Below are 26,115 nucleotides of genomic sequence, written 5' to 3'. Positions count from 1 at the left end.
TTTTTTTTTTTATTTTTTTTTTATTTATATATGAAATTTATTGTCAAATTGGTTTCCATACAACACCCAGTGCTCATCCCAAAAGGTGCCCTCCTCAGTACCCATCACCCACCCTCTCCTCCCTCCCACCCCCCATCAACCCTTAGTTTGTTCTCAGTTCTCAACAGTCTCTTATGCTTTGGCTCTCTCCCACTCTAACCTCTTTTTTTTTTTTTTTTTTTGTTCCCCTCCCCCATGGGTTTCTCTTAAGTTTCTCAGGATCCACATAAGAGTGAAACCATATGGTATCTGTCTTTCTCTGTATGGCTTATTTCACTTAGCATCACACTCTCCAGTTCCATCCACGTTGCTACAAAAGGCCATATTTCATTTTTTCTCATTGCCACGTAGTACTCCATTGTGTATATAAACCACAATTTCTTTATCCATTCATCAGTTGATGGACATTTAGGCTCTTTCCATAATTTGGCTATTGTTGAGAGTGCTGCTATGAACATTGGGGTACAAGTGCCCCTATGCATCAGTACTCCTGTGTCCCTTGGATAAATTCCTAGCAGTGCTATTGCTGGGTCATAGGGTAGGTCTATTTTTAATTTTCTGAGGAACCTCCACACTGCTTTCCAGAGCGGCTGCACCAATTTGCATTCCCACCAACAGTGCAAGAGGGTTCCCGTTTCTCCACATCCTCTCCAGCATCTATAGTCTCCTGATTTGTTCATTTTGGCCACTCTGACTGGCGTGAGGTGATATCTGAGTGTGGTTTTGATTTGTATTTCTCTGATAAGGAGCGACGCTGAACATCTTTTCATGTGCCTGTTGGCCATCCGGATGTCTTCTTTAGAGAAGTGTCTATTCATGTTTTCTGCCCATTTCTTCACTGGGTTATTTGCTTTTCGGGTGTGGAGTTTGGTGAGCTCTTTATAGATTTTGGATACTAGCCCTTTGTCCGATATGTCATTTGCAAATATCTTTTCCCATTCCGTTGGTTGCCTTTTAGTTTTGTTGGTTGTTTCCTTTGCTGTGCAGAAGCTTTTTATCTTCATAAGGTCCCAGTAATTCACTTTTGCTTTTTTTTTTTCTTCTGTCAGGTGTATTTATTTTTGTATCACAGTGTGTACATTTTACTACCCCTATTAATATTTGTAACATACTTCTTTTTTTTTTTTTTTTTTTTTTTTTTTTTTTTTTTTTTTTTATTTATATATGAAATTTATTGTCAAATTGGTTTCCATACAACACCCAGTGCTCATCCCAAAAGGTGCCCTCCTCAGTACCCATCACCCACCCTCTCCTCCCTCCCACCCCCCATCAACCCTTAGTTTGTTCTCAGTTCTCAACAGTCTCTTATGCTTTGGCTCTCTCCCACTCTAACCTCTTTTTTTTTTTTTTTTTGTTCCCCTCCCCCATGGGTTTCTCTTAAGTATCTCAGGATCCACATAAGAGTGAAACCATATGGTATCTGTCTTTCTCTGTATGGCTTATTTCACTTAGCATCACACTCTCCAGTTCCATCCACGTTGCTACAAAAGGCCATATTTCATTTTTTCTCATTGCCACGTAGTACTCCATTGTGTATATAAACCACAATTTCTTTATCCATTCATCAGTTGATGGACATTTAGGCTCTTTCCATAATTTGGCTATTGTTGAGAGTGCTGCTATGAACATTGGGGTACAAGTACCCCTATGCATCAGTACTCCTGTGTCCCTTGGATAAATTCCTAGCAGTGCTATTGCTGGGTCATAGGGTAGGTCTATTTTTAATTTTCTGAGGAACCTCCACACTGCTTTCCAGAGCGGCTGCACCAATTTGCATTCCCACCAACAGTGCAAGAGGGTTCCCGTTTCTCCACATCCTCTCCAGCATCTATAGTCTCCTGATTTGTTCATTTTGGCCACTCTGACTGGCGTGAGGTGATATCTGAGTGTGGTTTTGATTTGTATTTCCCTGATAAGGAGCGACGCTGAACATCTTTTCATGTGCCTGTTGGCCATCCGGATGTCTTCTTTAGAGAAGTGTCTATTCATGTTTTCTGCCCATTTCTTCACTGGGTTATTTGCTTTTCGGGTGTGGAGTTTGGTGAGCTCTTTATAGATTTTGGATACTAGCCCTTTGTCCGATATGTCATTTGCAAATATCTTTTCCCATTCCGTTGGTTGCCTTTTAGTTTTGTTGGTTGTTTCCTTTGCTGTGCAGAAGCTTTTTATCTTCATAAGGTCCCAGGAATTCACTTTTGCTTTTAATTCCCTTGCCTTTGGGGATGTGTCGAGTAAGAGATTGCTACGGCTGAGGTCACAGAGGTCTTTTCCTGCTTTCTCCTCTAAGGTTTTGATGGTTTCCTGTCTCACATTCAGGTCCTTTATCCATTTGGAGTTTATTTTTGTGAATGGTGTGAGAAAGTGGTCTAGTTTCAACCTTCTGCATGTTGCTGTCCAGTTCTCCCAGCACCATTTGTTGAAGAGACTGTCTTTTTTCCATTGGATGTTCTTTCCTGCTTTGTCAAAGATGAGTTGGCCGTACGTTTGTGGGTCTAGTTCTGGGGTTTCTATTCTATTCCATTGGTCTACGTGTCTGTTTTGGTGCCAATACCATGCTGTCTTGATGATGACAGCTTTGTAGTAGAGGCTAAAGTCTGGGATTGTGATGCCTCCTGCTTTGGTCTTCTTCTTCAAAATTACTTTGGCTATTCGGGGCCTTTTGTGGTTCCATATGAATTTTAGGATTGCTTGTTCTAGCTTCGAGAAGAATGCTGGTGCAATTTTGATTGGGATTGCATTGAATGTGTAGATAGCTTTGGGTAGTATTGACATTTTGACAATATTTATTCTTCCAATCCATGAGCAGGGAATGTCTTTCCATTTCTTTAAATCTTCTTCAATTACCTTCATAAGCTTTCTATAGTTTTCAGCATACAGATCCTTTACATCTTTGGTTAGATTGATTCCTAGGTATTTTATGCTTCTTGGTGCAATTGTGAATGGGATCAGTTTCTTTATTTGTCTTTCTGTTGCTTCATTGTTAGTGTATAAGAATGCAACTGATTTCTGTACATTGATTTTGTATCCTGCAACTTTGCTGAATTCATGTATCAGTTCTAGCAGACTTTTGGTGGAGTCTATCGGATTTTCCATGTATAATATCATGTCATCTGCAAAGAGCGAAAGCTTGACTTCATCTTTGCCAATTTTGACGCCTTTGATTTCCTTTTGTTGTCTGATTGCTGATGCTAGAACTTCCAGCACTATGTTAAACAACAGCGGTGAGAGTGGGCATCCCTGTCGTGTTCCTGATCTCAGGGAAAAAGCTCTCAGTTTTTCCCCGTTGAGGATGATGTTAGCTGTGGGCTTTTCATAAATGGCTTTTATGATCTTTAAGTATGTTCCTTCTATCCCGACTTTCTCAAGAGTTTTTATTAAGAAAGGGTGCTGGATTTTGTCAAAGGCCTTTTCTGCATCGATTGACAGGATCATATGGTTCTTCTCTTTTTTTTTGTTAATGTGATGTATCACGTTGATTGATTTGCGAATGTTGAACCAGCCCTGCATCCCAGGAATGAATCCCACTTGATCATGGTGAATAATTCTTTTTATATGCCGTTGAATTCGATTTGCTAGTATCTTATTGAGAATTTTTGCATCCATATTCATCAGGGATATTGGCCGGTCGTTCTCTTTTTTTACTGGGTCTCTGTCTGGTTTAGGAATCAAAGTAATACTGGCTTCATAGAATGAGTCTGGAAGTTTTCCTTCCCTTTCTATTTCTTGGAATAGCTTGAGAAGGATAGGTATTATCTCTGCTTTAAACGTCTGGTAGAACTCCCCTGGGAAGCCATCTGGTCCTGGACTCTTATTTGTTGGGAGATTTTTGATAACCGATTCAATTTCTTCGCTGGTGATGGGTCTGTTCAAGCTTTCTATTTCCTCCTGATTGAGTTTTGGAAGAGTGTGGGTGTTCAGGAATTTGTCCATTTCTTCTAGGTTGTCCAATTTGTTGGCATATAATTTTTCATAGTATTCCCTGATAATTGTTTGTATCTCTGAGGGATTGGTTGTAATAATTCCATTTTCATTCATGATTTTATCTATTTGGGTCATCTCCCTTTTCTTTTTGAGAAGCCTGGCTAGAGGTTTGTCAATTTTGTTTATTTTTTCAAAAAACCAACTCTTGGTTTCGTTGATCTGCTCTACAGTTTTTTTAGATTCTATATTGTTTATTTCTGCTCTGATCTTTATTATTTCTCTTCTTCTGCTGGGTTTAGGCTGCCTTTGCTGTTCTGCTTCTATTTCCTTTAGGTGTGCTGTTAGATTTTGTATTTGGGATTTTTCTTGTTTCTTGAGATAGGCCTGGATTGCAATGTATTTTCCTCTCAGGACTGCCTTCGCTGCGTCCCAAAGCGTTTGGATTGTTGTATTTTCATTTTCGTTTGTTTCCATATATTTTTTAATTTCTTCTCTAATTGCCTGGTTGACCCACTCATTCGTTAGTAGGGTGTTCTTTAACCTCCATGCTTTTGGAGGTTTTCCAGACTTTTTTCTGTGGTTGATTTCAAGCTTCATAGCGTTGTGGTCTGAAAGTATGCATGGTATGATTTCAATTCTTGTAAACTTATGAAGGGCTGTTTTGTGACCCAGTATATGATCTATCTTGGAGAATGTTCCATGTGCACTCGAGAAGAAAGTATATTCTGTTGCTTTGGGATGCAGAGTTCTAAATATATCTGTCAAGTCCATCTGATCCAATGTCTCATTCAGGGCCCTTGTTTCTTTATTGATCGTGTGTCTAGATGATCTATCCATTTCTGTAAGTGGGGTGTTAAAGTCCCCTGCAATTACCACATTCTTATCAATAAGGTTGCTTGTGTTTATGAGTAATTGTTTTATATATTTGGGCGCTCCGGTATTCGGCGCATAGACATTTATAATTGTTAGCTCTTCCTGATGGATAGACCCTGTCACTATTATATAATGTCCTTCTTCATCTCTTGTTACAGCCTTTAATTTAAAGTCTAGTTTGTCTGATATAAGGATGGCTACTCCAGCTTTCTTTTGGCTTCCAGTAGCATGATAAATAGTTCTCCATCCCCTCACTCTCAATCTAAAGGTGTCCTCAGGTCTAAAATGAGTCTCTTGTAGACAGCAAATAGATGGGTCTTGTTTTTTTATCCATTCTGATACCCTAAGTCTTTTGGTTGGCGCATTTAGTCCATTTACATTCAGTGTTATTATAGAAAGATATGGGTTTAGAGTCATTGTGATGTCTGTATGTTTTATGCTTGTAGTGATGTCTCTGGTACTTTGTCTCACAGGATCCCCCTTAGGATCTCTTGTAGGGCTGGTTTAGTGGTGACAAATTCCTTCAGTTTTTGTTTGTTTGGGAAGACCTTTATCTCTCCTTCTATTCTAAATGACAGACTTGCTGGATAAAGGATTCTCGGCTGCATATTTTTTCTGTCTAGCACACTGAAAATCTCGTGCCAATTCTTTCTGGCCTGCCAAGTTTCAAAAGAGAGATCAGTCACAAGTCTTATAGGTCTCCCTTTATATGTGAGGGCACGTTTACCCCTTGCTGCTTTCAGAATTTTCTCTTTATCCTTGTATTTTGCCAGTTTCACTATGATATGCCGTGCAGAAGATCGATTCAAGTTACGTCTGAAGGGAGTTCTCTGTGCCTCTTGGATTTCAATGCCTTTTTCCTTCCCCAGTTCAGGGAAGTTCTCAGCTATTATTTCTTCAAGTACCCCTTCAGCACCTTTCCCTCTCTCTTCCTCCTCTGGGATACCAATGATGCGTATATTATTTCTTTTTAGTGTATCACTTAGTTCTCTAATTTTCCCCTCATATTCCTGGATTTTTTTATCCCTCTTTTTCTCAGCTTCCTCTTTTTCCATAACTTTATCTTCTAGTTCACCTATTCTCTCCTCTGCCTCTTCAATCCGAGCCGTGGTGGTTTCCATTTTGTTATGCATTTCGTTTAAAGCGTTTTTCAGCTCCTCGTGACTGTTCCTTAGTCCCTTGATCTCTGTAGCAAGAGATTCTCTGCTGTCAGCTATACTGTTTTCAAGCCCAGCGATTAATTTTATGACTATTATTCTAAATTCACTTTCTGTTATATTATTTAAATCCTTTTTGATCAGCTCATTAGCTGTTGTTATTTCCTGGAGATTCTTCTGAGGGGAATTCTTCCGCTTGGTCATTTTGGATAGTCCCTGGCGTGGTGAGGACCTGCAGGGCACTTCCCCTGTGCTGTGGTGTATAACTGGAGTTGGTGGGCGGAGCCGCAGTCAGACCTGATGTCTGCCCCCAGCCCACCGCTGGGGCCACAGTCAGACTGGTGCGTGCCTTCTCTTCCCCTCTCCTAGGGGCAGGATTCACTGTGGGGTGGGGTGGTCTGTCTGGGCTACTTGCACACTGCCAGGCTTGTGATGCTGGGGATCTGGCGTCTTAGCTGGGGTGGGTAGGCAAGGTGCACAGGGGCAGGAGGGGCAGGCTTAGCTTGCTTCTCCTTAGGTGATCCACTTCAGGAGGGGCCCTGTGGCAGCAGGAGGGAGTCAGATCCGCTGCCGGAGGTTTGGCTCCGCAGAAGCGCAGAGTTGGGTGTTTGCGCGGAGCGAGCAAGTTCCCTGGCAGGAACTGGTTCTCTTTGGGATTTTGGCTGGGGGATGGGCGGGGAAGATGGCGCTGGCGCGCACCTTTGTTCCCCACCAAACTGAGCTCTGTCGTCCGGGGGCTCAGCAGCTCTCCTTCCCTTTGTCCTCCAGCCTTCCCGCTTCCTGAGCAGAGCTGTTAACTTATGACTTCCCAGACGCTAAGTCGCGCTTGCTGTCGGAACACAGTCCGTCAGGCCCCTCCGCTTTTTGCAAGCCAGACTCGGGGGCTCTGCTTGGCCGGCGAGCCGCCCCTCCGCCCCGGCTCCCTCCCGCCAGTCCGTGGAGCGCGCACCGCCTCGCCGCCCTTCCTACCCTCTTCCGTGGGCCTCTCGTCTGCGCTTGGCTCCGGCGACTCCGTTCTGCTAATCCTCTGGTGGTTTTCTGGGTTATTTAGGCAGGTGTAGGTGGAATCTAAGTGATCAGCAGGACGCGCGGTGAGCCCAGCGTCCTCCTACGCCGCCATCTTCCTCCGAGCCTGAGAATGTTTTTAAAGTTTTGCCTTATGAATGCTATTCTTCCCTTCCAGGGCTTACTGATAAAGGATGTCCCCTGGTTTCATTGGGGAAGTAGGGAGGAAGAAATTAAATGACTGTGCTCAATGCCATTTGACCTGAAAAGAAATTGCAATTATTTAAGCTTTACTTTTTAACTCTGGAATGCTCACCAAAGTCTTCTTATACATGATTACCTGATTTCTAGGTTCCTATTTTTAATTCATCTTTCTTCATAGGAATGTATCTTCAGTGTAGCTTTAGATTTCTTCCATTTCTGAGAATGTTTTTAACTTTGCTTCAGACATGGATAACAAGTCAGTGGAATAGAAAATATTTAAGGTAGTAACTTTTTCTGTTCAAAGTCTGTAGCTATTCATCTGTAGTCATCTGACCTTTGCCATAAAGAGAAGTCTGAAGCCAGCCCAATATTTTTCCCTTGTGGATCACCTTTTTCTTTTTTTTTTCTATCTGGTGGCTAATGTGATTTTTTTCTTTATTATTGTAATTAAACTTTTTATTCTAAAACATAATATCAAGGAAGCCTTGGTGGCTCAGTCAGTTAAGTATCTGACTCTTGATATCAGCTCAGGTAGTGATCTTGCAGTCGTGAGATCAAGCCCTGCGTCAGGCTCTGCGCTAAGCATGGAGCCTGCTTGGGATTCTCTCTCTCTCCTCTTTCTGCCTCTCCCCCACTTGCTCTCTCTTTCTTTTTCTCTCTCAAAAAATAAATAAGTAAACATTAAAAAAAGACTTTAAAATGTAATATCACTTCTTCATTTTTTTCTAGAATGTAGTAAGCCCACTTGGTCTGTATAGGCATATTTCAGAGATATTGTGGGTTCAGTTCCAAACCTCCGCAGTAAAATGAATATCCCAATGAAGTGAGTCAAATGAATTTTTTGGTTTCCCAGTGCATATAAAAGTTATGTTCATACTACACTGTAGTCTATTAAGTATTTAATATCATTATGTCTAAAAAGAAAGCACATACCTTCGTTAGAAAATACTTTATTGCTAAAAATGCTAAGCATCCTCTGAACTTTCAGTGAGTCATAATTTTGCTGGTAGAGGATCTTGCCTCAGTGTTGATAGTTACTAACTGATCAGCGTGGTGGTTGTAGAAAGTTGGGGTGGCTGTGTCAATTTCTTAAAATTAGACAACAGTTAAGTTTGTTGCATTGATTGACTCCTCCTTTCATCAGTTATTTCTCTGTAGCGTGTGATGCTGTTTGATAGCATTTTACCCACAGTAGAACTTATTTCAAAATTGGAGTCAGTCCTCTCAAACCCTGCCATTGTTTCTTTAACTAAGTTTATATGATATTCTAAATCCTTAGTTGTCAATACTCTTTACACCATCTCCACCAGGAGTAGATACTATCTCAAGAAACCACTTTGCTCATTCATAATAAGCAACTCTTCATCCATTAAAGTTTTACCATGAGATTTTAGCAATTCAATCACATCTTCATGCTCCACTTATAATTGTAGTTCTCTTGCTGTTTCCACCACATTTTTGCAGTTACTTTCTCCACTGAAGTCTTGAATCCCTCGAGGTCATCCATGAGGGTTAGAACCAACTTCTTCCAAACTCCTATTAATGCTGATAATTTTGATCTCTTCCCAGAATCACAGATGTTTTTAATGGCATCTCCAATGGTGAATCCTTTCCATATTTTCAATTTATTTTGCCCACATCCATCAGAGGAATCACTATTGATAGCAGCTATTGCCTTACAAAATGTGTCTCTTAAAGAGTAAGACTTGAAAGTTGAAATTACTCCTTGATTGATGGGCTGCAGAATGAATGTTGTGTTAGCAAGCATGAAAACATCCATCTTGTTGTCCATCTCCATCAGAACTCTCGGGTGATCAGGTACATTGTCAGTAAGCAGGAATATTTTGAAAGAAATCTTTTCTGAGCAGTAGGTCTCAACAGTGGGTTTAAAATATTTGGTAAGCCGTGTTGTAAACAGATGTGCTGTTGTCCAGGCTTTGTTGTTGCATTGATAGAACACAAGCAGAATAGATTTAACGTAATTCTTGAGGACCCTGGAATTTTCAGCATGGTAAAAGAGCACGGGCTTTAACTTAAAGTCACCAGCTATATTGGCTTGTAACAAGAGAGTCAGCCTATCCTTTGCAGCTTTGAAGCCAGGCATTGACTTCTCCTCTCTAGCTATGAAAGTCCTAGATGGCATCTTCTTCCGACAGAAGGCTGTTTTGTCTATGTTGAAATCTGTTGGTTAGTGGAGCCACCTTCACTAATTATGTTAGCTACATCTTTTGGATAACTAGCTGCAGCTTCTGTATCAGCACTTGTTGCTTCATCTTGTACTTTTATGCAGACAGCTTATTTTTTTAAACTTCATGAACCAATCTCTGTTAGCTTCAGACTTTGCTGCTGCCACCGCTGCTTCTTTAAGTTTATTTGTTTATTTTGAGAGTGAGAAAGAGTGTGAGAGGGAAGGGGGCAGAGAGAGAGGGGCGGAGAGAGAGTGGATCCCAAACAGGCTCCATGCTGTTAGTGCGGAGCCCAGTGTGGGGAACCATAAGATCATGACCTGAGCCGAAATCAAGAGTCAGAAGCTTAACCAACTGAGCCACCCAGGTGCCCTCCAAACTTTTCTTCTGTAGCTTCCTCAGCCTTCACAGAATTAAAGAGAGTTAGGGCTTTGCTCTGGATTAGGCTTTGGCTTAAGGGAATATTGTGGCTAATTTGATCTTCTACTTAGAAAACTAAAACTTCCTCTGTATTGGCAATAAGGCTGTTTCACTTTCTTATCATTTATGTGTTCACTGGAGTAGCTCTTTTAATGTCCTTCAAGAGCTGTTCCTTTGCATTCACAACTTGGCTACCTGGACCAAGAGGCCTACCTTTCAGCCTATGTTGGCTTTTGACATGTCTTCCTGATTAAGCTTCAATCATTTCTAGCTGTTGCTTTAAGCTCAGAAATGTGTGATTCTTCTTTCACTTGGACACTTAGAAGACTCTGAAGGGTTATTAATTAACCTAATTTCAGTATTGTTGTGTCTAAGGGAATAGGGAAACCCTAGGAGAGGGAGGGGAATGGGGGAATAGCCAGGTGGTGGAACAATCAGAACACACACATACCATTTATCAATTAAATTTACTGTCTTATATGGGTGTGATTGGTGGCACCCCAAAACAATTACAATAGTAACATCAAAGATCACATGATCATAGATCACCATATCAAATATGGTAATAATGAAAAGTTTGAAATATTTTGAGAATTACCTAAATGTGACACATAGACACAAAGTAAGCAAATGCTGTTGGAAAAGTGGCACTGATAGATTTGCTTCATGCAGGCTTTAGTTTATAAAAAACACAAAATCTGCAAAGCACAATAAATTGAAGTGCAATAAAATGAGGTATGCCTATATACTCAAGTCATTTTTTCTACCTTTGGAAAGTAATTTTTAGTCATGTATTGTTGCTTCTGTTTCATTTATATGGGTTTCCTTTTCAGATACACTTATAAATTCTTAGATGGAATCTCCATGTCAGTTGTGAATTTTTTTTTTTTTTTTATGTCTGAAGACTGCTTTTGTGCAGAGAAAAGGGCTATGTTTTTATTCAAGGTTTTAATTTAATATTCATTTATTAAATTAAATATTTATTAAATTAAATTCATTAAATTTATTAAATTAAATTTATTAATTAAATTTAATAAATATTAAATTAAATATTTATTAAAGGTACAGTTTTTTTTTTTATAAATCTGGCTTCTCTCAAATCTTTAAGTTCACCTTACACACTGTATTATTTGATTTATGAATCTAGTAAATTTTAACAATTGCTTCCAAGGGAGCCTTTGAATAATGTTTGATCAATTTAAGTTGAACACATTCAACTCCCAAGCAGGTCCCTTTACAACTTAGTTAATAAAATCCCCTTAAGTATTAAAATCCATTTATACATTTGATACATTCAGTTCTCTTTTTAAGCTTTTCAGATGCTTGACCTACTAGTCAAACCTTAACAACTCCAATAAATCTAATAAGTTAACCTTAAATAACTAATCATATGTTCTCCTAACCATTCCAGTACTTTTAAACTTGATTAAATTTTCTGAATCTTCCCACTTAAAGGTAAAAGTCTAAAATCCATTACTCAATTACACCTTTTAAATGGAAATCCCAAGACTAATCTGTCATATTCCCTGATATGCCACATTCTCTTAAATATTAAACCTTTTTATATACCACACACATAAATATTGTCCCATGATTAGAAACCTGTCCCTACATTTCCCACAAAAGTATTAATTCTGCAGGTTTGATTTATTTTATCATTTCGACATTTAGTGCAAACCTTCCTGGAGGGAAAATACCTATACCCACTAGATTGAAGTATCTAAAATAAATTAAGGTTGCCATTCCAAACAAGTTGGAGTTACCATGTAGGGAGAACTGGATGCTGAGCATGCTTATTGGCCAGAGATTTTTGACCAGGATGCATAAGGGCCTGGTGTGACAACATAGTATTATTGTTATGACAACAGGGGACTCCCAATCCATTGCCTGTAGATGAAGTTGGCTGCTTCTGGTTGAAATTATGTAATGCACTTTCCTCTTAGGACTACCTTTCCTGCATCCCACAGGAGTTGGACTATCATGTTTTCACTTTCACTTGCTTCCATGTATTTTTTTAAATTTCTTTTTTAATTTCCTGGTTAACCCAATCATTCTTTAGTAGGATGTTCTTTAACCTCCATGTGTATAAGGGCTTTTCAAATTTTCTCTTGTGATTTATTTCAATGTTCCCTAGTTTTGTGATCTGAAAATTATGTAGTTCTTCCTTTTGATTTGAGTAGGTGGGATCCTGCAGTACCCTCACCCCCCCAAGGATTGCAACTAATTCCAAAACTGCCTGTTTGAAGTTTGCATTTCTTTGGCTTCTTTAATTATTTTAATGTATTTCTCTTCATCTTTAAGGCCATGTATATAATTCAGATTTGAATAACAGCAGTAACACAACAGCAACTGACTTATGGGGCATTTGCTCTGAACCAGATTCAGTATTTTGTGTGACATAACTCTTTCAGTCCTCACAGCGGTCCCATGAGGAAAGAACTATGATTATTCCCATTTTATAATTATAATTTTAATTTTTTTAGGCAAAAAGAAATAAAGCAACTTGACCAAGGTTGCATAGCAATGAATCCAGGATTTCAACCCTGGCAGTGTCTCTCGGATGACTCACCATGAAATGCCATTTATTTCTCTGTTGTAGCTCAGACCAAATGAGACTTTGTATCCAACTCTTTACAGAGGAGTGACCTCTCCAAATTCAGGTTATGCCTATAGTTTTGTAATACTCCTGGTAAGGTTGTAGTTAACTTCCTTCCCAACTTCTTTGTTGCCAGATTGAACTCTTGATTTCATTTGCAGGATCTTCATGCAATGAGAGCAACTAGTAGGACTGCATTGTGATCTCTCCTAAATTGTCTGCATCTGTTATCACAGATGCATGTTGATCATGTGCTATTGTTTGCCTAACCTTCTTATCTGTCATTGGTAGAGAAGGCAGTACTCATGTTCTCATCTCTTTCTGATTTGATTTTCTGGAGTGTGAATTCCACTCTTCACCAGGTTCAATGTGTGTTTAAATTTTATTATGGCAATTTTAGTTTTCTTGCAAATCTTCCTTGGGTCATCCAGCTTCTTTTGCACTTAATACACTGTTTTCAAAACTCATCCTGTTGTCTTTTATTCTTGACCCTTTCTCTCCTTGATGGCCTCTTGTCTGGGTGTCCTTAGAGGGCACAGCTTCTTGGACAGTATCCAAGTGAGGTTGCCAAACTAATTCTTAGAATTCCTTCTGATTCCTCTAAGGAAAGAATTTTCAAGACTGTGCTCTTCCTCTGAGATCCTGGATATTTTCCCACCTTTTTCCATGTGATTTTTCTGAGCATTCTTGGGGAAAAGAAGAGTTCTTCCCAGGGTGCAGCAACAGAAAAGGAAGTAATGCAACATTCACTGTCTAGTTCTTGCCTTACTATTTTCTGGGAGTATTAGTCTGAGGAAAGTGGTGGATAGAGATTGGTGAGTTGGAAGAGGTGGGGAAGTAAACTGCATCTGGCTCTTCAGGCTTGCAGTCCTTCAGACCAAGGTCTCTGAGGCCCTGCAAGCATACATTTCTAATCATGTTTGTGAGCCATATGTTTATTTGAAATACTTCTTAGAGTCTAGTGGTAAATTGTCTATAACTCTTATTTTTTTATGGTGGTATGGTTTTATATTTTTCTTTGACTGTATATGTATTTTAGTAAGGAATCAGGAAAGGCCATATCAAGGGTTGCCAGCCAGGCTCCATTTAAATCACAAGTATTTTGCTATATTCTTGGAGATCTTTATGGAATATGTTGGATATCCCAAATGACTTATTTCCTGGATTTTATAATGGACTTGGATTTATCTCAATCTTTTTTCTTTTTACCTGAAAGATAATGTTAAAAATCTTGTATTTATAAACATCCAGACCTGAGTATTATTTACTTTTGGTTACTCATTCACGGAAATCCAAGCAATGTATGTGACTTGAAAAGACACACATGAAATCTTTAGCTCACCTGTTATGATAGAGAATAGAACAAAGAATGCAACATTAGATTCTATAAGTGTAAGAAATAACGAGAGGACAGTTGGCCAGAATGAGAGGGTAGGGAAGGGAGTATTCTCGAAAAGTTCTTTAAAATCCCACCAGAAAAACGCCATTAGCTTTTCATGGTAGACAGTAGAGTCTAAATCCCTTTGTCTGGCATTCAAAGCCTCCTACCAATTGTATCCCATCTGCTTTCGTAACCCTGTCTCTTATCACTTTCCTATGTAGGCCCTGCACTAAAGACTAAACTCGGTTGAACTTTGCAACAAATGGTAGTGTTCTCCGCCCCCGACATCTTGGCTCACACTCTCCCTTGGTTGAATGCTCTCCCAGGGTACCAGAGTCTGCTCATTTCCAAGGCCCAGCTCTTGAAACACTCCAGCATTTACGGTTCAGCACTGCCTTATTGCAGCTCTCTGGGTTCTTTTCTTATCTTTCACCTTGATTGTACTTTCCAGTCTGACAAGGACCCCACATTGTATTCATGTGGTCCTAAAGCACAGCAATGTGACCTGCACGGAGTAGGACCACAAGGAATAGATCATTTGATTGAAAAGAGAGTTATAGTGAGAAGGCAAATGAAAGGGCAAAAAAATAATAAAATAAAAAGAGAGACAGGGCAGGGGTGCGTGGGTGGCTCAGTGGGTTAAGCATCCAACTCTTGATTTCAGCTCAAGTCATGATCTCATGGTTCGTGAGTTCGAGCCCCACTTGGGGCTGTTTGCTGACAGTGTGCAGCCTGCAGCCTGCTGGGGATTCTTTCTCTCCCTCCCTCCCTGTCCCTACCCCACTCTCTCTCATGAGCTCTCTCTCTCTCTCTCTTTAAATAAATAAACATTAAAAAAAAAAAAAAAGAGAAGTAGGGCAGACCAAAAATAGAGATTATAGAAGAAAAAAAGGAAAAGGCAGATAGGGAGGAGTGAGATACACAGATTTAACTTTCTTTAATTCAAAGATACATATCTTCTTTTCGTTGAAATGCTTGTTAGCATATGAGCACCTTCAGCATTGGAGAAAAGAACTGTCTACTTATATTTACACATTTCGAAGCTTATATTGGAAATAAACATTTATTTTCCCACGGAATACCACAAATTTTGTATTATGTCACAGAATGTGTTAAGATTTTTAAAAGGTATTTTGGAAACTCCAGGACGTCTGTCAATTTTCCTTTTATTCCTGTGAGTCTCTTGGACATTCACGTTCTATCATTTTTGCCTGATCTTTGTTATTTGAGAGATTAGGCCTGTCTCATTTCATAGTACGTGGAAGATTTTATTTGAGACCAGCATTTATTTCATGATGTGGACATGTTTTTAAATCAAAGCTATCATTTTCAAGTATAGCCACTTTTTGTTTTGTTTTAATTGTTCATGGTGGGGATTATATGGAGAAGAAACCAAAAGTAAAACTGCAGAAAATCATCAGGAAGAAATGAGTGGCTCTTGATCGCAGCTCATAAACTGTTCTTGTTAAATCTCTAGAGCTTTAATTTTGAGCTCAGGCATCTCAGAAGCTTGCTACAGCCAGCTTAGGCTGTGGGTCGTCATGTTACCGCTAGTCCAACACTACCTCATAACAGCTTTCCTCGCGCCAGATGAAATGAAGGCTAAATGTGATTTCTAGGCTACTTTCCACTTTTGCTTACTCTCAGCTTCTAGTCAGTAAGAGACGTAAACATCCTGAAGACTCTGTGATGCATGTCACGCCTCTAATGGGTAGAAGTGACTTTAAGACTTCTTCAGGGGCGCCTGGGTGGCGCAGTCGGTTAAGCGTCCAACTTCAGCCAGGTCACGATCTCGCGGTCCGGGAGTTCGAGCCCCGCGTCGGGCTCTGGGCTGATGGCTCAGAGCCTGGAGCCTGTTTCCGATTCTGTGTCTCCCTCTCTCTCTGCCCCTCCCCCGTTCATGCTCTGTCTCTCTCTGTCCCAAAAATAAATAAACGTTGAAAAAAAAAATAAAAAAAAAAAAGACTTCTTCAGTTTACATCATTCCCTTGTGGGAATGAGTCTTCAGATTTTTCATCTGGGTCCACTGCATAGTGACAGATATTAAGGTGGTGATTCTGGGATCTGGTTGGCAGCCATGTTTCTTCCCTCACTTCTGGGGAAAGGTATTTTTGGTATATCTGGAAGGTGTATCTTGCTGGGAGCTCCGTGAGAAGCCATTGAGCATGGCATGTGGTGGAAAAAGCTTTCAGTGTTATGGTCAATTCAGAATGAAAGAAACTCCTGCATTACCAACAATTTTGGCATTGGAAAACCATGTTAGAAGATGAGAATACAGCAGTGCAGATGGAGGGTGGGAGAGGAAGAAAGATATTTCAGACAGAGGCATCAGCATTTATAAAGACCCATGGAGAAGTGAGAGTGTGGGTAGACCTGGTGTGCGGTTTGGAGAAATGGAGAAGATGGGTCAGGAGAGATAAAACCCAGGAGCCTTGTAGTCCAAGAGAAGAAATTAGCACTTTGAGTTTCAGAAAATGAGAGCTGGCTGGCTCTGTGAAATGGGAGTAATGGTAGAGTGTACCTGAGGATTCAGTTTGGTAACCACAGGCTGGCACAACATTTAGAAAGGGCTTATGTCACAACTGCTGCTCACCTATACAGAGCCTCTGTGTGAGTTAGAAGTAGGTCCTGGTGGACGATGTCCCAGTTATCTGTTGCTGCCATAACTAGCCGTTCCAAAGCAGAGTAGTATAAACAACCATGTTAGTATGCTCTTAGACACTGTGGGTCAGGAATTTGGACAGGGGCCACCAGCAATGGCTTGCCTCTGCTTTACAATGTCTGGGGTATCAGGGCACCTGGGTGGCTCAGTTGGTTGAGCATCCAGCTTACGATTTTGGCTCAGGTCATGATCCCAGGGTTGTGTGATCAAGCCCCATGATGGGCTTTGTACTGAGCATGGAACCTTCTTGGGATTCTCTTTCTCTCCCTCTGCCCCTCTCCCCTGCTTGAGTTCCATTTCCCTCTCTCTCTCAAAAAAAAAAAAAAAAAAAAAAAAAGGGTTATCAGATGGAGAGAGTGGAAGGCTAGGTGTGACCCAACAGCTGAGTGTCATCGGGAGGTGTCTGTACATGCATGTTTGCGGGGTGATGCTGGCTATTTGGCCAGGGCCGTAGCTGAGACTGTCAGGCAGAACACCTGCATGTGGCATCTCCGTGTAGCTATCAGGGAATCGTAACTAGGTTCCAAGAGCGAATATGCCAAAAGGCAGGAAGAGGAAGCTTGCACTGTGTCACTTTGAATTTTCTATTGATCCAGCAGCAAAAATCTTAGATTCACAGGGGATGGACCATAGATCACTTGTTAGGAGGAGTATCAAAGAATTTGGAAGTCATTTTTAAAATTGCCACTTGTTGGGGCGCCTGGGTGGCGCAGTCGGTTGAGCGTCCGACTTCAGCCAGGTCATGATCTCGCGGTCCGTGAGTTCGAGCCCCGCGTCGGGCTCTGGGCTGATGGCTCAGAGCCTGGAGCCTGTTTCCGATTCTGTGTCTCCCTCTCTCTCTGCCCCTCCCCCGTTCATGCTCTGTCTCTCTCTGTCCCAAAAATAAATAAATGTTGAAAAAATAAAAATAAAAAAAAAAATAAAATTGCCACTTGTTAATTAGAAAAAGATGCTCCTCCAGGCAGACATATCCCTCAGGCAAGGGAAAAAAAACTACCCCTTTCTCCAAACACATACTGTCCCACACCACGGAACACAGGTTGGATTCAGTCGCACTTGTCACCTTCGCTGGGAGCCTTTGTACAGTTCACAACCTGCATAACCATACATAGAAGCCTTGGGCTAAGTGAATCTTAGGTACACTTCCTCTGTCCTACTCCTCAAAATCAAAAGGAAAGCTACCTTTCTCCATGCAACTTTCAGCCTTGCTCCCTACATCTGTTTTTTCCCCGTTGTGATTGATTCAATTTACTTAATATTTTTTTTTTCCTGTGGCTTATGGTGACCCTGGGCTTTGGTTGGTCATTTTAAAAAAGACTTATATTGCTTATCGCTGAATATTCTCTTGTTTTCTACTTGGTTCCTACACTCCCCTCCCCCCACCCAATCCCTTTTCAGAACATGCTTCGAACAATACAAATAACAGGCCTAGTTTCAGTGATTTGAATTTTCTCTCTTAGATCCTTTTGGGGGCAAGTATTTTTAAAGTGCTAATCCTCTTTTCAGAACTTCCAAATTTTAAATTTTTATCAAGTTAGAGAAGTTAAAAAGTTTTTTAATTAAATCACACATTATAGTATGTTTGAACCTTTCCCTAGATCTTCCCTGAAGCAACTGGCATTAGGTGAAAGTGGTCAAGGAAATGAGTTTAAGATAATGTGTACTGGTGAGAAATGGTTATGGAGGTCAAATTAATTGAGCTATAAATAACTGAAGAATGAGGAAATGGGCGGCTAGGATAGCATATTCATGATCCTACTGAAGAAAGAATGGGAAGGTATGAAGAGAATTAGGAGCAGAACACCATCCTGTACCAGCCACTAGCTGACCCTGTTAGGCACGGACAGCTTGGATATTGCACAGGTGGTGGTGGAAGTCGGAGCGGAGGGAGAAGGAATGGAGGCATCATTTGGGGAGGAAAGGACATTGGGGAAGAAAGCGTATACTGAGGGATTGATTAGCAGTACTGCACTCTAAATTAGTCTCTGATTATTTCCTGATTATAAGTTATCCAAGGTCTGGAATTGGGTCATGTACTTTTTTTTTTTTTTAATTTTTTTATTATTGTATCCAGAGCCAACACCAGACCTGTAATAAGACCATTAAAATATAGACTAAAATTCAACAGTGATTTCTAACCATCGGGCATTGCAGTGAAAGTGTTTGTCTTTATTCTTTTGTGGATCCTCTTCTCTCTCCTTTTCAGATTAGGAGTTCTTGATCAGTGTGGTGGGAGGACATTAAGGGAAAGGAAAAATGACTTTAGGAGTCATAAATGTAAGTACTGGCTCTAGATGGTCTTAGAATCAACTGAATATTCATATTCTAAGGTCATTGAAAAGTCACAAATACATTCTGTTTATTACATATAAATTGAAAAGAACTGTTTTTATAGCAAATGGAAAAATTTGTGCAGAAAACATTTCATGCTCCTAAATGCTGACTTTTGGAAAATCCCAGATGAAATCAGAATGACCTACTATTTTAAATGGGCTCACTGGGAGTCAGCATAAGCGTTCTACTCTCCTGAGCCCTGGAGCCAAATTTCAGCTTCCTGTAAGTATTCAGTTACTTCATAACACCAGAGAAACTGCCTTCCTGGGCCTGCTCTTCCTTCTAGGTGCAGAAGGAAGATTGGTTTGATCAGGGCCTAAAGTTGCTAGTGAGATGATAGCAACTGAGGCAGGAGAAATCCTTTGTTGTCTTGGTCTGGTTGTCTGCCTAAGGGTTGCAGAAGGGACGATGAGATACTCTTATTTAAATTGCCCTCCAATGTGAATTTCAAGGCATGACCTCTCTTTTAATTCACTTATAAGACTATAACACTGTTAGATTATTTGTCTACTGGATGACTCTGTCCTAATAGATCCATTTTTTTCCCTGCACACTTTTTTTTTCAAACCCACTTTAAAAAATGTGAAAAAGACTACTGATTTTTATTTTTTTTTAAATTTTTTTTTAACGTTTATTTATTTTTTTGGGACAGAGAGAGACAGAGCATGAACGGGGGAGGGGCAGAGAGAGAGGGAGACACAGAATCAGAAACAGGCTCCAGGCTCTGAGCCATCAGCCCAGAGCCCGACACGGGGCTCGAACTCACGGACCGCGAGATCGTGACCTGGCTGAAGTCGGACGCTCAACCGACTGCGCCACCCAGTCGCCCCAGAAGACTACTGATTTTTAAAGCTCTGTCTTCTCTTCAGTTGGATGCACCATTTTCAGTGGGTAAAAAGCACTTTTGAGGGGTATGATATTAATATAATACCCTATCTTATCCATTTGAGGCACCATCATTTTATGCGCCGTTAAGAAAAGAAAAAAAACAAAACCCTGCCAATTAATTGTGAGATATCAGATGCCATCAATTATAAGATGCATTCTGATTTCTGAGATATTAAAAGGCAAAAAAGAATGTCTTAGACTCAGTGAAATAAGATACAAATATTTGGTTTTTTATCACTATATACATGCATTTAATTTTACAGAACTACAGTATTTCAGTGCAAATTGTTTATCCCCTCCCTCCCCAACTGTTGTTGCTATATCCATCCGTCCATTCATCTATCCATCATCTCATATAATTAAATTGTATAAAATAATGTATAAAGGTGTATATTGTATATAATCCATATTTATTCATATGATCATACAACCATGTGCAAACCTAGGCACACAAACACATAAATGTAACATTTTAGGAAGTTTGATCATTGTTTTATAATACTGTGATTTTATAAGCATTTTTTCTACATTTAGGTTTTATCCCAGTTGGTAGAGCTGTGATTCATTCTTTTTCATGGCCGTATAATATTCCACGATGGATCTACTATCATGGCCATGTTCTATTCCACAGTGGATCTGCTTTATGGATGCTTATTTTTCTTCCATTTTGTTGTAGTTGTCAGTGTTGGCACTTATTGGCTCTTTTACAAACAGTGATGCATTAAACATCCTGTACCACGTTCTTTTTTTTTTTTTAAATTTTTTTTTTCAACGTTTATTTATTTTTTGGGGGACAGAGAGAGACAGAGCATGAACAGGGGAGGGGCAGAGAGAGAGGGAGACACAGAATCGGAAACAGGCTCCAGGCTCTGAGCCATCAGCCCAGAGCCTGACGCGGGGCTCGAACTCACGGACTGCGAGATTGTGACCTGGCTGAAGTCGGACGCTTAACCGACTGCGCCACCCAGGCGCCCCATGTACCACGTTCTTATACGTTTGAGCTTTTATTTCCTTGGCCAAATCCCCAGGAGGGGCAAGTTTTCAGTCAAAGAGGTATATATTCTTAATAAATGTGGGCAAATTCTCTACCAAAAAAGCTGTTGTAGTTCACATTTCTTTTTAAACATACTTTTACCTTTGGGCACATTTTGTCCTCTTTAAGAAATGTAAAATAGACCTGTTTTAAAAGTTTAACAATAGTAATTATTTTTCTTTCATACTTTGTCAGTCAAATGAGCATAATGGACATTTAATTTACTTCCATTTACATTTCCTGTGCCACTAGGGAAGTTGAACATTTTTGAATACTTGTGGCATTAAGTCTTCCTAACTAATAACATGGACCAAATTTTAAGTGACATTGTATTAGCAGGGTTTTTTTTTTTTTTTTCTGTGATCTTATCACAATTTAGTATTGCAGTAAAGCTAGATTCCACTAGTGAGATTTCCTTCATTTTCTGTGCCCTAGAATAGTTTAAATAACACTGGCATTATCTGTTCATCAGAACATTTGCAGTTGTCCAGGTGTTTTGGTTATCCCAGTGATGGTGGGATGCTAATGTCATTGTGTACCTAGGAGCTAGGAATGGGTTAATGCCAAGCAATGTACAAGACAGTCCTATAATAATAAAGTATTCAAAAATACTGATAATGCCCCAGCTAAAAAAACACTGGGTGGCTCAGTCAGTTAAGTGTTCGACTTCAGCTCAGGTCACGATCTCACGGTTCATGGGTTTGAGCCCTGCATCGGGCTCTGTGCTGACAGCTCAGAGCCTGGAGCCTGCTTCTCCTTCTGTGTCTCCCTCTCTCTCTCTCTGCCGCTCCCCAACTGGTGTGCGCGCTCAGACACACACACTCTCTCTCTTTCCCCCCCCCCTCAAAAATAAATAAATATTAAAAATACTTTAAAAAAACAAACACTGGGTTTGAAAAACTCAGCTGAGAACCCATCAGATTTCAATGCTTCTTTCTAATGATAGCTTTTTAAAATTTTTTAACCTTTCAAACCTCTGTGCTAATGGATCTCTTTCCCTTAGGTTTAAAAGTACGTTCCCATAGATTTTGGTATGAAACATTCTTCTTTTCAGTTTGTAATTTTTCTTTTGATTCCTCTTTGGTCCAAGAATTTTCTTTAAAAAAATTTTTTTTTGAATATCTATTTTTTGAGAGAGAGAGAGAGAGGGAGCAAGTCAGGGAGGGGCAGAGAGAGAAGGAGAGAGAATCCCAAGCAGGCTCTCCACGGTCAGTGAAGAGCCCAACACGGGGCTCAAACTCACAAACTGTGAGATCATGACTTGAGCCAAAACCAAGAGTCGGATGCTTAACTGACAGAGCCACCCACGTAACCCCTGGTCCAAGAATTTTCTAAAAGTATGTGTCTTAATTTCCTAGTAGTTATACCTTTTTTGGAGGAAACTTTTTATTATTTGTTTCTAATTGTATCATTTTGTAATCAAAGAATGTATCATGTGTCTTTTAAAACTATATTAGAGGTTTGTGGTTAATATATTTTTTTTACAGATGATCCATTGATCATTTCACTCTCCAATCACACACACACACACACATTCTCTATTTGAGAAGATACTTTCTAGTTGTGAATTAACAGATTCAGTATAGATTGTTATTAGTTTGCAAGGCTGTCATAACAAAATACCACATATTGAGTGGGCTTAACAGATATTTCTTCTCCCACAATTCTGGAGGCTAGAAGTCCAAGATTATGATGCCAGCAAGTTTGGTTTCTTCCGAGGCCTCTCTTCTTGGCCTATTGATAGCCACCTTCTCATTGTGCCTTCATGTGGTCTTTTCTCTGAGTATGCATCACTCGTGGCACTTTCTGTGTCCAAATTTTCTCTTCTAATAAGGACACCAGTCAGACTGGGTTATGGCCCAACCGTATGACCTCATTTAATTTTAATTACCACTTAAAAGTCCTATCTCTATATACAGTTACATTCTGATCTTTTAGGATTAAGACTATGTGAATTTCTTTGTGGGAGGTGGGGGAGACACAGTTCAGCCCAATAACATAAGATTTATTAAGTAAAGCTTATAAAATTGAAGTATTCATTTTTTCTCTGATCTTATTTTTTTATAAGCTAGAGTTGGGTGATGCTCAAAAGATATATTGATATTTCAAGCTCAACTTACGTTTTTATCAAGGTCTCCCATTTCTAATAATTTTTGCTTTTTATGTTTAGCTTCTACCATATATGAAATTACAGTTATTTTATCTTCCTTATGACTTGTATGAAAACCTAATGACCCTCTATTTCCTTTTTAGGGCTTTTAACATTAAATTCCAATTTGTCTAATGTTAATGTCCTCTTTGCCTTTGTCCATACATTTGTACTCAGCCTTTCTCAATCACTTAGTTGTACAGTTGTTTCTTTTCAATTGCATAAATCAAAGTGTTCTCTTTTAATCCAGCTTGACAGTCTCATGCAGTGGGAGAATTTAGTCTAGTTTTAGTGTAATGACTTAATTTTATTTCTGTCTTCTTCCATTATGATTTGTATTGTTGTTCCACTTTCCCCTTATCCTAATTTTAATTCATTTGATCATCTTCTTATTTATTTGGAAGATCTACTGTACTATTTTGATCCTTTCTCTGTACTTACAATGTTACATGTATTTCTCTAGTATTATTTCCAAAATAAGACACTGTTTACTTTAATCTTAGCAAGCCCTTCTTCTTACCTTCTATTTGATGTCTCCCCTGACCAGATAGATCCTCATCACTCTTTCCTCTCCATAGTCCGTGGATGTTAATTCATCATCCTGTGAGTATGCGTGTTGCAGAGGAGAGGCCTGATACCTGTCTGATTTCTTTTTCCTTTGTGGCAAACTGTTTTGTTTTGCTTCTGTCTAGAAGTTTGTTAAATTTTCTCTTTATCCTTAGAATCCATAAATTTATTGGGATAGTCTTAAACCCTCCTTTTCTTATTAATCTAGGCTTGAACTGTGTCCTTTCATTCTGCAGACTCCAGTCGTTAACTAGTACAGAGAAAATTTTCCCTGTTATTTGTTTAAACACTGTATCTCTGTCCTCTCTTCCTGTCTTCTTCTAGGGTGGGGGAAAGCTAGGTTCTTGACTTTATCCTCCAAAGCTTTTGTCTTTTCTTGTAATATTTCTGACCTTTTATAATTTCTATGTCTTCATGTTTCTTTTTATTTATTTTTTTCCCAACAGCTTTGTGTTTTGAGATGTTTCTTATACTTGACTTCCAAGTCACTCATTTGGATCTTAACAGTGAACATCCAGTCTTCAAATTCATCTGCTAAATTGTTTATTTGTAAAATCATGGTCTTTGTTTTGATTTTCCTCCAGAAAGGTTATTTTTGCTCTTTGCTTTTATTGTGATTGCTATTACATATTTTTAAATAAAAAAACACATGTATTACATCATTATCATTTATTTTTCCTAGCCATTCTGTTTTCCTAGACATGTATTCTATTTGTTCTGATCTTACTCTCTCTGGCTTTAATATAATTTTTTAAAATATGTATTGTTCGTTCACGTATTTATTTTCCAACATCCTCAGCGGCCCTCAGATGTGGCTGTTGGAGATCTCTGGTGGTGGCAGTTCAGGAAGAGAGGGATAGAAGGCAGTGTGGTGTCTACATTCTGGGCAGTTGGTGTACCCCCAGCTTCCCACGGAAGCATCAAAAGAAGCCTCCTGCCCCAATGGTTTTTGATTCTGCAGGGCTGGGGACAGGGAGGACCAGGCCCGCATGCTTTGTAACTTCTTCACCACTTATCTCCTACTTCTTGTCTGAGGATCCCAGGCATGCTCATGGATGGGGCTTAGAACCTCCTGAGTTCTGTGAGCCATGCTGTCTCCAGCATCTTAGGAGTTGTGATCCTCATGCTAGGGCTCTCTCACATTTACCTCCTGTAGTCTCTTGCTCCTTTAGTCCCTGTGGGGAAAACTTGAACCATTTCCTTCTTTGAGGACTCACTCTGAGGGGATGCCTCACTTCTACCCAGTACTCCTTGGACCCAATAGAAACAGATACGCTGGAGTTGAGAGTATAGCCGTAACAGACCTTTGCAAGACCTTTGCTGTAACAGACCTCCGTATTTTCACAATCCCTAAGAGGCCTATTTTAAAGTGGTTACCTTATAAATCAGCAAAATCTTAGCAAAATTCAGAGTTTCCTAGCCTTTTAAATCAGGAGAAGTATTCAATCTAGGCTGATTCTTTGCCTTAATGCATACTGGCAATGAGAGCTTAAATGCTAAATGATGTTCTTTCTTTCACATGTGTGAGACAGAGGAACATTTATTGTAAAAGTTAAACAGAGTGACAGCTTGCTTTGGCTAATGTGTAAGAGTTCTTGACTGGGCTGCTTTCCTTTCTTCCATAATAAGTAGTTAATAGAAATTCACTGACCTGCAGTGCAGACTTAATTTATCGCGTATATCAAGTTGATTTAACAGGAATGGAATGTGGTGGAACAATAGCTTCCCTCTCTCCCCACATCTTGGTGATCCTCCAACATTTCCCCTGAAAAGAAAATCAGGTTTAACACCATGTAGAACCTTTGTGATTTTAAATAATTGGACCATGTTTGAAAAAAAGTATTTAATCAATGGCAATCATCTGTTTATTTGAAAAACTATTGGGTGGGGGAGGTGGTATTTGTCTTTAAATTTTTCGCTTGTAGGAAAAGCTAAAGTGACTGAGTACACTATGTACTTTGCACTGTGCAAAAGAAAAACTGAAAATCCTGAATTGCTTCTTTCTTGTGTGGTATGTTCTCTATTTAGAAAATCCTTAATTAATTTTGTGTGAAAGCAGACGGTCAAAGGATTTAAAGAAGCAGAAAAACATCTTGAATTCCCTACTGCTGGCAAAGTGGGGAAAGAGAAAATGGTAAACTGATTAACAGAAGTCATCTTGAAGTCTGCCATCATAATAAGATGTAAATAACAACAGCCACAAATCTGAACCACTTACAGAAGTTTGCACAGGATTTTTCCATTTTAAATGCATTTCTCCCCCAACTTTATTCTCCTGAGACATCAGCCATTTAAAAGCATGATATTGGAACTAACCCAGCATCACTTTTAATTAGCACAGAGATGCTAATTATACTTTTTCTGTGTGATGCTTAATGTGAGCTGTCAGGGCACTGCATTTTTCACATCAGCTGCAGTGAGGTACACATGATCACCAGACCCGTTTTAAAATTATAAAGGCCAAATACATCCAAACTGATTATTATTTTTTAACAGTAGGAATCTGCTAGAAGATACATGAAAATAATGGCATCAAAGTGAAAAAAGTGAGCTTTTTTCCAGACACAAGCATATTTTATTTTATTCAATATTTGTGGTCTGAGCAAATCAAATTTCTTGCCATTGCATCATTTAAAATACCATACAAAGCTTGACTTGAAATAAAGCTACACTTTTATGAAAAAGAGTCTGTTTTGAAAA

At 39.5% G+C, this 26,115-nt stretch overlaps 1 long non-coding RNA gene across 1 annotated transcript in view; it reads right to left on the bottom strand.

Moving 5' to 3' along the window:
* LOC147578969 (uncharacterized) overlaps positions 1-26,115 on the bottom strand; it is a 66,351-nt gene that overhangs the window by 4,659 nt on the left and 35,577 nt on the right. Inside the window, exon 2 of the long non-coding RNA XR_015253097.1 lies at positions 25,067-25,180. This is a non-coding gene — a long non-coding RNA (uncharacterized LOC147578969). The remainder of the gene's footprint in view (positions 1-25,066; positions 25,181-26,115) is intronic.

Source organism: Puma concolor, chromosome B4, assembly GCF_028749965.1.
Source record: "Puma concolor isolate L17-30 chromosome B4, mPumCon1.1.hap2, whole genome shotgun sequence".
Classification (NCBI taxonomy): domain Eukaryota; kingdom Metazoa; phylum Chordata; class Mammalia; order Carnivora; family Felidae; genus Puma; species Puma concolor.
The sequence above is the reverse complement of the archived record's forward strand: the minus strand, read 5'-3'. Positions and strand labels throughout refer to the sequence as shown.